Here is an 8,990-nt window from a genome sequence, read left to right as displayed (position 1 = left end):
GCAAAGTAAAAGTTATATCCCCTAAATTCTTTAGAATTATCATGTAGAATAATATATATAGGATCGAGATCCAAGTTAATCAGTCTGCAAATACTTGACATAAAATAAATACTCCCAAACCCCAAGATAAGAAAGTATCAGCTTATGCCTAGTCCATATCTCATATGGAGTCTTTGCAACTGATTAATTTGGAATCCAGTTCATAACATAACAAGCAGTCTTAAGAGCATAACCCTAAAAGAAGACTGGTAGACTTTTAAACCCTATCATGAATCGAACTATGTCTAACAAAGTCGATTCTAATAAGAGAGAATCTTATTATCTTCTAGATATGTCAAAACTTATCGGAAGGGCATTCTTCTCTTTGGTCTGACCGAAGAGTTTCAATGCTCTTATCAGTTTGTTTCTCTACCTTATTATGAAATTATTTAAATATTTGAATAATCAAAATTTATGGCAAACATGTTCGTTGATTCAATACATCAGTATGTATCAGATTTAGAACATCATTGGTTTGTTCATCTTTTTCAGCAAAAGATGACTTGGTCATCTTACTAAAGAGATAGGATTGACAGGTTGACAATGATTCACAATCATTGACTTCAAGAATTATTCTGTTGATCCTATTCTTATTTATATGATCAAGCCTAAATTGCCAAAGGTAGGCTTTCATGATATTATCTACTTTAGGGAGTTTGTTTGATTATGTACAATACACTAGCAGGCTATGACTATTCATAAATATCATTTCTTAATTTTTCACATAATTTTGACATCATTCATAATGAGATCAAAAAATTATTAGACAATAGTGACAATCACTAAAATGACACTGTTAGAATTAAAAATAGACTCGATGATTCCTAAAATCAGGATTGGAACATAACTTTCAACTCCAATGTTCAGGAATCTCTTGCTGTTTTTAAACTTTCTACTAATCTGAAATCATGCAATAGTTTGCATAAACTTTCAATATCCAATATCTAGGTAGTAGTATCACAGATAGAAAAATTACAAGATATTATCATATAAGTACCTTGTTCAGCAATCTTTTGTTGATTTCTCTTTCTTTACCAGTTTGGATCAAGGGACTCTGCCAGACTAGGTTAATCTTAGACTCTTTTGTCAGTTTGGGCTCATTAGCCTAAGCATGACTTTTTTATACCTTTTTTTTTTCTCAAAGAATTATTATCCTACTGAAGAAACATCTTCAAAGGTGTAAAAAGAACTCCTTCAATATTTGAAAGATTTTCTCCCACTGAGCATTATCGAATTTACAACTAATTTTATATTTTTCGCTGCTTTCAAAAATACCACATGGTGATTTAATCATGTGGCCACTTTTGATAAATACCTTTGATCGCATCATATGTCGGATGTAAGAACTTCAGGTGCTAGATTCATAATCATATGTAGGATCCATTCGTGCTCTAGAACTATTCGTAATTTTCGATACCAATTATCGAAGTTGGATCCTATAAATTAGTTATTGTCAAACAGTAAATGGGGCAACGTACATCTAGCCATAACTGAAAAAAAAATACAAGACCTCTATATTTATGAATTGATTGAGCCTAAAGACTTGGACTTTAGTCTAAAGGTTCTTCCACTATTTTAGTTGAATTGGTAACCTCTACCTTTAATCCGAGGAATTACCTTAATTTCTTAGCGGGTACTAGAATCCACACAAACTGCATACAAGCCCGAGGATGGCTCGATCAACCCATATGCATTTATGGGTAGGTTCTCAATAAATTATTTCTTCAAATAATTTTTAGTAACTAATTTTACCCTAGATTTCATTTTAGTAGGTGATGGGCCTCCGCTGAAAGTTCTGGTTAGGTTAAAACATTAACATAAACCTACTCAATATTTCTAACTAATGAATAATTAGGTCCGAGGATGGCTCGATCAACCCAACCATCATCAGATAGTACAAAGAGTCATTATATGATGAATGATAATTTCATCATTCAGAGAGAATACCAGACGGATGGCACCTACAATGTCAATCAGAAATAATGGACCTATTATCATTCACCTTAATAGGAAGCTATGATCTAGTTATCTCCATAATTAGCTCATTTTATGGACTTAATAATTTAAAAAATTTGATAATTAGTTTCAAGAAGAGATGAGAAGAGATCAACTAGTAAACCACAATCCTCCCACTGACTTCACTAAGTCATTGAATTAGATCAGGATCATACTAGTTGAAATGGCACCTAGATCAGTTACACTGATCAACCTTAATAGCATGGGTCAACTCAAATCACTTAGCGATCTAATCAAGATATAATTCACTAAATTGACCAGGTAAGTGAGATCTGTGGGAGGGTCTGCTAAGCTTGCCTTAGATACGATCGAAATGACTAGGTAAGTCACTCCCAATTAAAAATCATCGATCGAAATATCAAACTTACTTTAGACATCAATTGGTTAATTAGTTTCGATTTGACCAACCTAATGATTCGGGTTCAACCACTGACCATAATCAAGATCCATTTGGTCTAATCAAAGACATAGACTTGACCATCTACAACTATTGTATTGGTTCTAGAGAAATTCTTATTTAATCTAATTCAACACTTGGTTAGATTTAATCAATTTCTCTAGTTAGTCCATTAACTCTTTGATTCTAACTTTAGGTCTAACCTAATTAAGAGGACTTGATTTGAGCTAACCCATGCTCTATGTTTTATGTAATGTCATTAGATCTCAAATCACAATTCTAGATCTAATCAACTCAATACTTAATTCTCAATTAAGTTTTGCATCAACATGGTTAAGATTTTGAAAATAATTTTCACATGTAAATCATAAAATCTTTTAGATCAAATCTAAATTTTTTATAATTTTAAATTAAAATAATTTTGATTAAACAAGATTAGATGTAACTAACTTCTTCACAACTTGAATCACATACAACAACACCTAGGATTTCAAGATCTAAGACTTTGCAAGAAAGTAAGTTTTCTCCTTTCATTTTTTTCTTCATGGGATCTAATCACATAGCACCCCTACACACTATAAGAGCACCCCATCGAATAGAAAGAGAGGACTTTTAAACCCTTCTTGCTCCTATGACCGGACGGCCTGGTGATCAATCCAATCCAAGTACTTGCAAATCGAATCATCTAATCTAGTCACATATCATATATGCATGAATTTAGATCTAATCTAAATTACATCAGATTTGATTAGAATTTTAGATCATATCTAAATCAGATCATAAACATCACATGCATGATATAAAATCAATTTTATCAAAGATCAGCACAAACTAGGACAATCTTTTCACTGTAAAGGATAAACCCTATAGTAGGACATCCTTATATCAGTTTGTGTGATCCATCATTAATTAAATTTAGATCTAAATATCACATATCAGATCTAAATTAAATTAAATTTTAGATTTAATATGTACATAAATCATGTCATAATGAACCTACGCTCTGATACCACTATTGAATTGCGTAGGTGATTTCATGTATGTATTTTAAAAATTTTTCAAAAAAATTATAGTGGAAGATAACTAGATTAATCAAATTAATCTAGAATGTATATGATCTAATCATCAAATCAACCTACTTTAGGATCTATGACATGATATGTTGCATATAAAATCTAAAAAAGATACTGAAGATAAAATAAGTATGCATGCATGTGAGCAGTAGATCACATCTACTTCTAATCTGAGTTCAGAACTCGATACCTGAGCATGGATCGACGATCTCTACTATTGAGAGATATGGTAGAGAAGATCCTTGCTAATTTTTCACAGCCGTATATGCGTCCGACCTCTACCAAAAATCCACTCGAAGCCTCAATCTGATCAATCTTCTCGGGAGTGCTAGCTCACGCAAAGATCTTCTTCTTGACTGATCTGGATCCTTTCTTCAAATCTTTAGAACCTTTCTAAATATTAAAGATAAACTTCTAGAGGAGATGAAGAGGTAAAAAAATGAAGAAAAAAATTATTTTTTTCTAATTTATTCTCTCTTCCCAAACCCTTGAACCAAAAATCTGGTATTCAGATTTTTGCGCACACCCCAAGAGAGAGGATCCTCTTCTCTATTTTTCACATCATGAACCATGCCCAAACTTTTTTTACATGAAGATCTCTCTTCTGGTATCTTGCACACACAAAAGAAACCACAAAAGTCTTTTTTATAGGCATGTAAGGAGATGGGGTGAAGAGTCCTAATGATCCTGGACTCTTACAGGATTCCACCTCCCTTCACAATTCTATATCCCAAAATATACCAAGAAAATATGGGACACCTCTCTCCATATTTTTCTACAGTAAACCAATTTTCTAGCTAATATTTCATGAAAAATATCCTCAAAATATTGCACATATAAGGAGAAAAAAATTTAATGGCATGGAGAGGTTGATCTGGATGAGAACAGATTCTCTTGATAAGAAATATTTTGAAATCTAATTTTAGAATCTTTCTTTTATCAAAATCAAATCAATTTTGGATGTAAGATAAAGAATAGGAAGAAATTTTTGGTATAAAAAAATCTTACACAAAACAATTTTGTTCATGGAGATATAGAGTGTGGAAACTGGGTTGGCGCAAGGGAGAAGTGTCCTATTCCAATAAGGACTCTTAATTTCTTTGTTTGAATCCAAACCAAATCATATCTAGTTTTGCCCAAATAAAATATATGAAATCTAATCTAATTAGATTCATAAATTTTTAATCAAATTTTAATCAAATTAAAAATTGATTGAATCAAAGTCCTAATCAAATCAGGGATAATTCTCCCTTAGTGATTAGATCATCTCATAACCTAATCGGGTCAAACCTAATTGAATCTAATTCAATTAAAATTTATTTAATCTTCTTTGCTCAATCAAATTGAGCTAATAAATAATTTAATTTTTAATTAATATTTTATTAATTCACTAATACTTGATGAATTAATTTATTATAATTTTTGTATAAGGTTAACCATCAATTGAATTGACGATTATGCCCTTGAACGATTTTCAATCGTTGATCAGCCACATGATCAGTCAGAAACTTCTTTTGAGTGTGATCTCATAGGTTTGAACCTAAGCTGGTAGCTTGGGAATTCCTTCTTGAATCAATTGATGTAATCATCTAGCAATGATGACCCGATGTCCGGATAGATCGAATGATGGTGAAGCAACATTCAAGAACCTATTGGTATATGGTTACTATATAATTTATCCCTTTGACCCTAATGCTTGAGGATGACCTAGGATTTAACTGTCAATCCTAGATAAGTCATCCATATTGTATTTCAATCTTTTTCAAATCCATCACATGGATTATCCGGGCTCAGATTTTGCTAAATTAAAATACACTGATACATATCTCCTACTAATTCAGAGGGATCAATCATATCTTGACTCATGCACCGACTTGACAAGTACTTGACTATACCTAGAAACCCTCCATCACTAAATTAAAAACTCAGTTAGTCCAGCACTAAAGTACAGTGAGTTGCTTATAAGTCACCATGGTTATCTCAGGTCGGAGGGACACTTATACCCATACCCTTCGTGAGCTATCTTTGACAGCAGAGTGCTCCGTAGTTGGTCACATTCAGTGATGATGTATCCCTATATCTCACCTGCATACCATACCAATATCTCCATACCATTTGGTTATAAAGATAACTAACGCATATAGCACACAATGACCTACACTTGATATCGCTGTCGTCTTAGTAATAGCATATCGTTTGGTCGCAAACCAGTTTAAAGATTATGTGATAAATCCTCTTTTATTGATCAAAGTAGTCCTAAGGACTTCATCACAACATAAAAGTTCGTTAGAAGATGTAACTTTGTGATAAAAAATATCAAATAATTTTTATTATTGATCAATTCATATATATTTATAATCAGCGTAATCATCCAACGATTGACTTTAGGATATAATTCCAAATAATATTTTCATATTGACATCAGTCAAAGTATGATTATTAAAGAAATTCTTCATGAAAGATCTAGGAGAAACTTCTTACATTCTTGATATAAAGGTCTATAGGGATAGATTTAAGAGAATGATAGGTCTTTCTCAGAAAATATACATAGAGGAGGTGCTGAAGAGATTCAACATGAAAAACTCCAAGAGGAGTCTTTTGCCCCTTAAGCATAGTGTTTATCTCTCCAAGAAAATATGTCCCGACATACTTGAGGAGATTTAATGCATGAGCAAGATCCCTTATGCTTCGTCAATAGAGAGCCTCCTATATGCCATATTGTGTACATGATCTGATATAGCTCTTGCTGTGAATGTCATGAGCAGATATCAGTCAGATCTAAGTGAGGAGTATTGAATTGCAGTTAATAACATCTTTAAGTACTTGAGAAGGATTAAAAATTTATTCTTGATCTTTGGTGGAAGATCGGAGCTGAAAGTAGAAGGATACACCGATTCAGACTTCATGACTGATGTCGATGATAGAAAGTCTACATCGGGATATATTTTTCTGTGTAATGGTGGATCAATTAGTTAGAAGAATTTCAAACAACCAATCATTGCAGATTTGATCATGGAAGCCGAGTACATCACCACCTCTAAAGCTGCTTAGGAAGCATACTGGTTCAAAAAGTTTATTGTGGAGCTAGGTGTGAAGCCATCGGATGTGATTGCACTGCACTACGACAACAACGATGCTATAGCCCTCGCTAAGGAGCCTAGGTCTCACCAGAAGTCTAAGCATAGAGTGGTGGTTTCATATTATATGCGACTACCTTGAGAAAAAATTCGTCAAGGTATAGAGAGTCGACTCTATACAGAATATGGTAGATCTGCTAACCAAGCCTCTCAGCCAATAGAAGATCGAAGCTTACTTTGAGAAGATGGATCTTAGGTGTATGGCCAATTAGCTTTAGGTCAAGTGGGAGTTTGTTAGATGTATGTCCTAGAAAGTCAATTGTTGGCTGGCACATTTATATTTTTAGGGCTTATATTTATGCTTATAAAATTTTTGTTATTAATAAAAGATTTTTTCATTACCAATCAAGTTTATGTGTCTATGATTTATCCTAAAAATTAACAAAGATGATTTTGTATATTCTTAAGGGGTTGAGAATTTGAGGCATACATTATTAGTAATGAGTTTATTAATGCTTCCAATCGAAGAATTATCACGAAGGATAGTGATCAATCCATTTAAGATCGATGCATGGATCACCTCCTTTTTAGGTAGATGAGTCTTGAGTCTGTGGTGTAGTGATACTGAGGTGAGAGTGCAGATGGTTGTTAGAGAATAACTTACACTGAGCATGACCAACATGAAAAACTACTTAGATGTTTACTCACTCATCAGTATTCTTCTTGATGCTGTAGTAGTATGAGTGGTACTTTGACCTATGATGCATTAGCTATTCATAGTGAGGCTATTGAGTTTAACTGCATGTCCCTTGATCTCTAGCCATTTGGATCATTGCTGCGTACATTGGTTACAGTAGATTCAGGTTCGCTGTTAGGAGTAGGATGCAGTAAGATGGAATCTATCAATTTTGGTAGAAAAGAAGAAGTCCTATGCGATTCGTGAGACTGAGTTTTGAAAGTCTTTGGTCAAAGCAAGTGTGAGTACTAGAAAAAAGTTTCCATAAGATTCAAATGTGAATTTGAGTCGAGCCAATCTTACATATGACCGACGATGGAGTTTGACAAGTTCTCCATGACCTCCATCTAGTCAGGACTCATGATAGAAGGACTGAATCATACGATAACTATATCTAGAGGTTCAAATTTTTATTTTGTTAGATTATCACTACATACTGCTAGGTGTCAAAGGTGGATTATGAGACTCATCGAGCGTCGTCTTGATGATCGATGATCCTTGAAGGATAGAATTGAAATTATTTCGATCTACTGAAAAGAGTTTCAATAATATTGTGATAGAGATCACAGTATATCTTACTACCAAATAAAATAGAACCTACAGGATCACATATAAAAGAGGTTCTTATCTGATCAGATGGTTGATTAACGATTATGAATCATTAATGGATAAAATCATCAATGTAATTGATGATTAACCTTATGCAAAAATTATAATAAAATAATTCACTAAGGATTAATAAATTTTAGAATGATTAATTAGCAATTGAATTGCTAATTGGCTCAATTTGATTGAGCAAAGATGTTCGGATCAAGTCAAATTGAATTGGTGAATTGGATTCAATTTGACTTGAATCAGATTCGATCCGATTGCAAGGAAGATTAGTTTTTGATTTGATCAGAATTTAGACTCAATTAAATCTTGATTTAATTAGGATTTGATTAAGATAATTAGGTGTCTAATTGGATTAGGTTTATCTATTTGTTTGGGCCTAACCAAATGTGATTTGGTTAAGGAACAAATAAGGAAACCTAGAGTCCAGATAAGAATAGACTCTTCTCCCTTGCGCCACCTTTTTCTGGATGCCACCTTTCTCATGCCTTTTAAGTTTTTGCATGAGTGTTTTCATGCTAATCTGAAGGTTTGTCACCCCTCTTACTCCATGCCTAATATGGATTAAAATCTGATTTGGATTTGAGTTCAAAATTATTTTGAATTCAAACACGATAAGCCCTAATCCTTCCCTTTTTAAAGAGTTTGGTTTTATCCAAATACTTTGGGATGCCTACCATAAGAAAGGTTCATTTTTTGCACCAAATCCCATCAGGTTTTTACCATGAGAAACTTCCCATGAGTTGGTTAGCATGAAAAGGAGGTGGGGCATGGGTTTTAGAGGGTGGTCAGCCTACTTCTTGGCATGTAGAAAAAACCCTAGGGTTTCTAGGGTTTGTGTGTTGGGTTTGGGATGAAATATAAGAGAGAAAAGAGTTTCTTCTTTCTATCTTCTTCCACTACTTCTTAATCCTCCTAGAAGCCTTCTTCTTCATTTTTGGAAGAGTTTGAGAGATTCAAAGAAGGCATCAGATCAGCCATCAAGAGGAAAGTCTGCAAGGGAGCTAGCACCCCGATGACTTCGACAATCTCTGATCGAG

This window comes from Elaeis guineensis, chromosome 14 (assembly GCF_000442705.2).
Source record: "Elaeis guineensis isolate ETL-2024a chromosome 14, EG11, whole genome shotgun sequence".
Lineage (NCBI taxonomy): Eukaryota > Viridiplantae > Streptophyta > Magnoliopsida > Arecales > Arecaceae > Elaeis > Elaeis guineensis.
The sequence above is the reverse complement of the archived record's forward strand: the minus strand, read 5'-3'. Positions refer to the sequence as shown.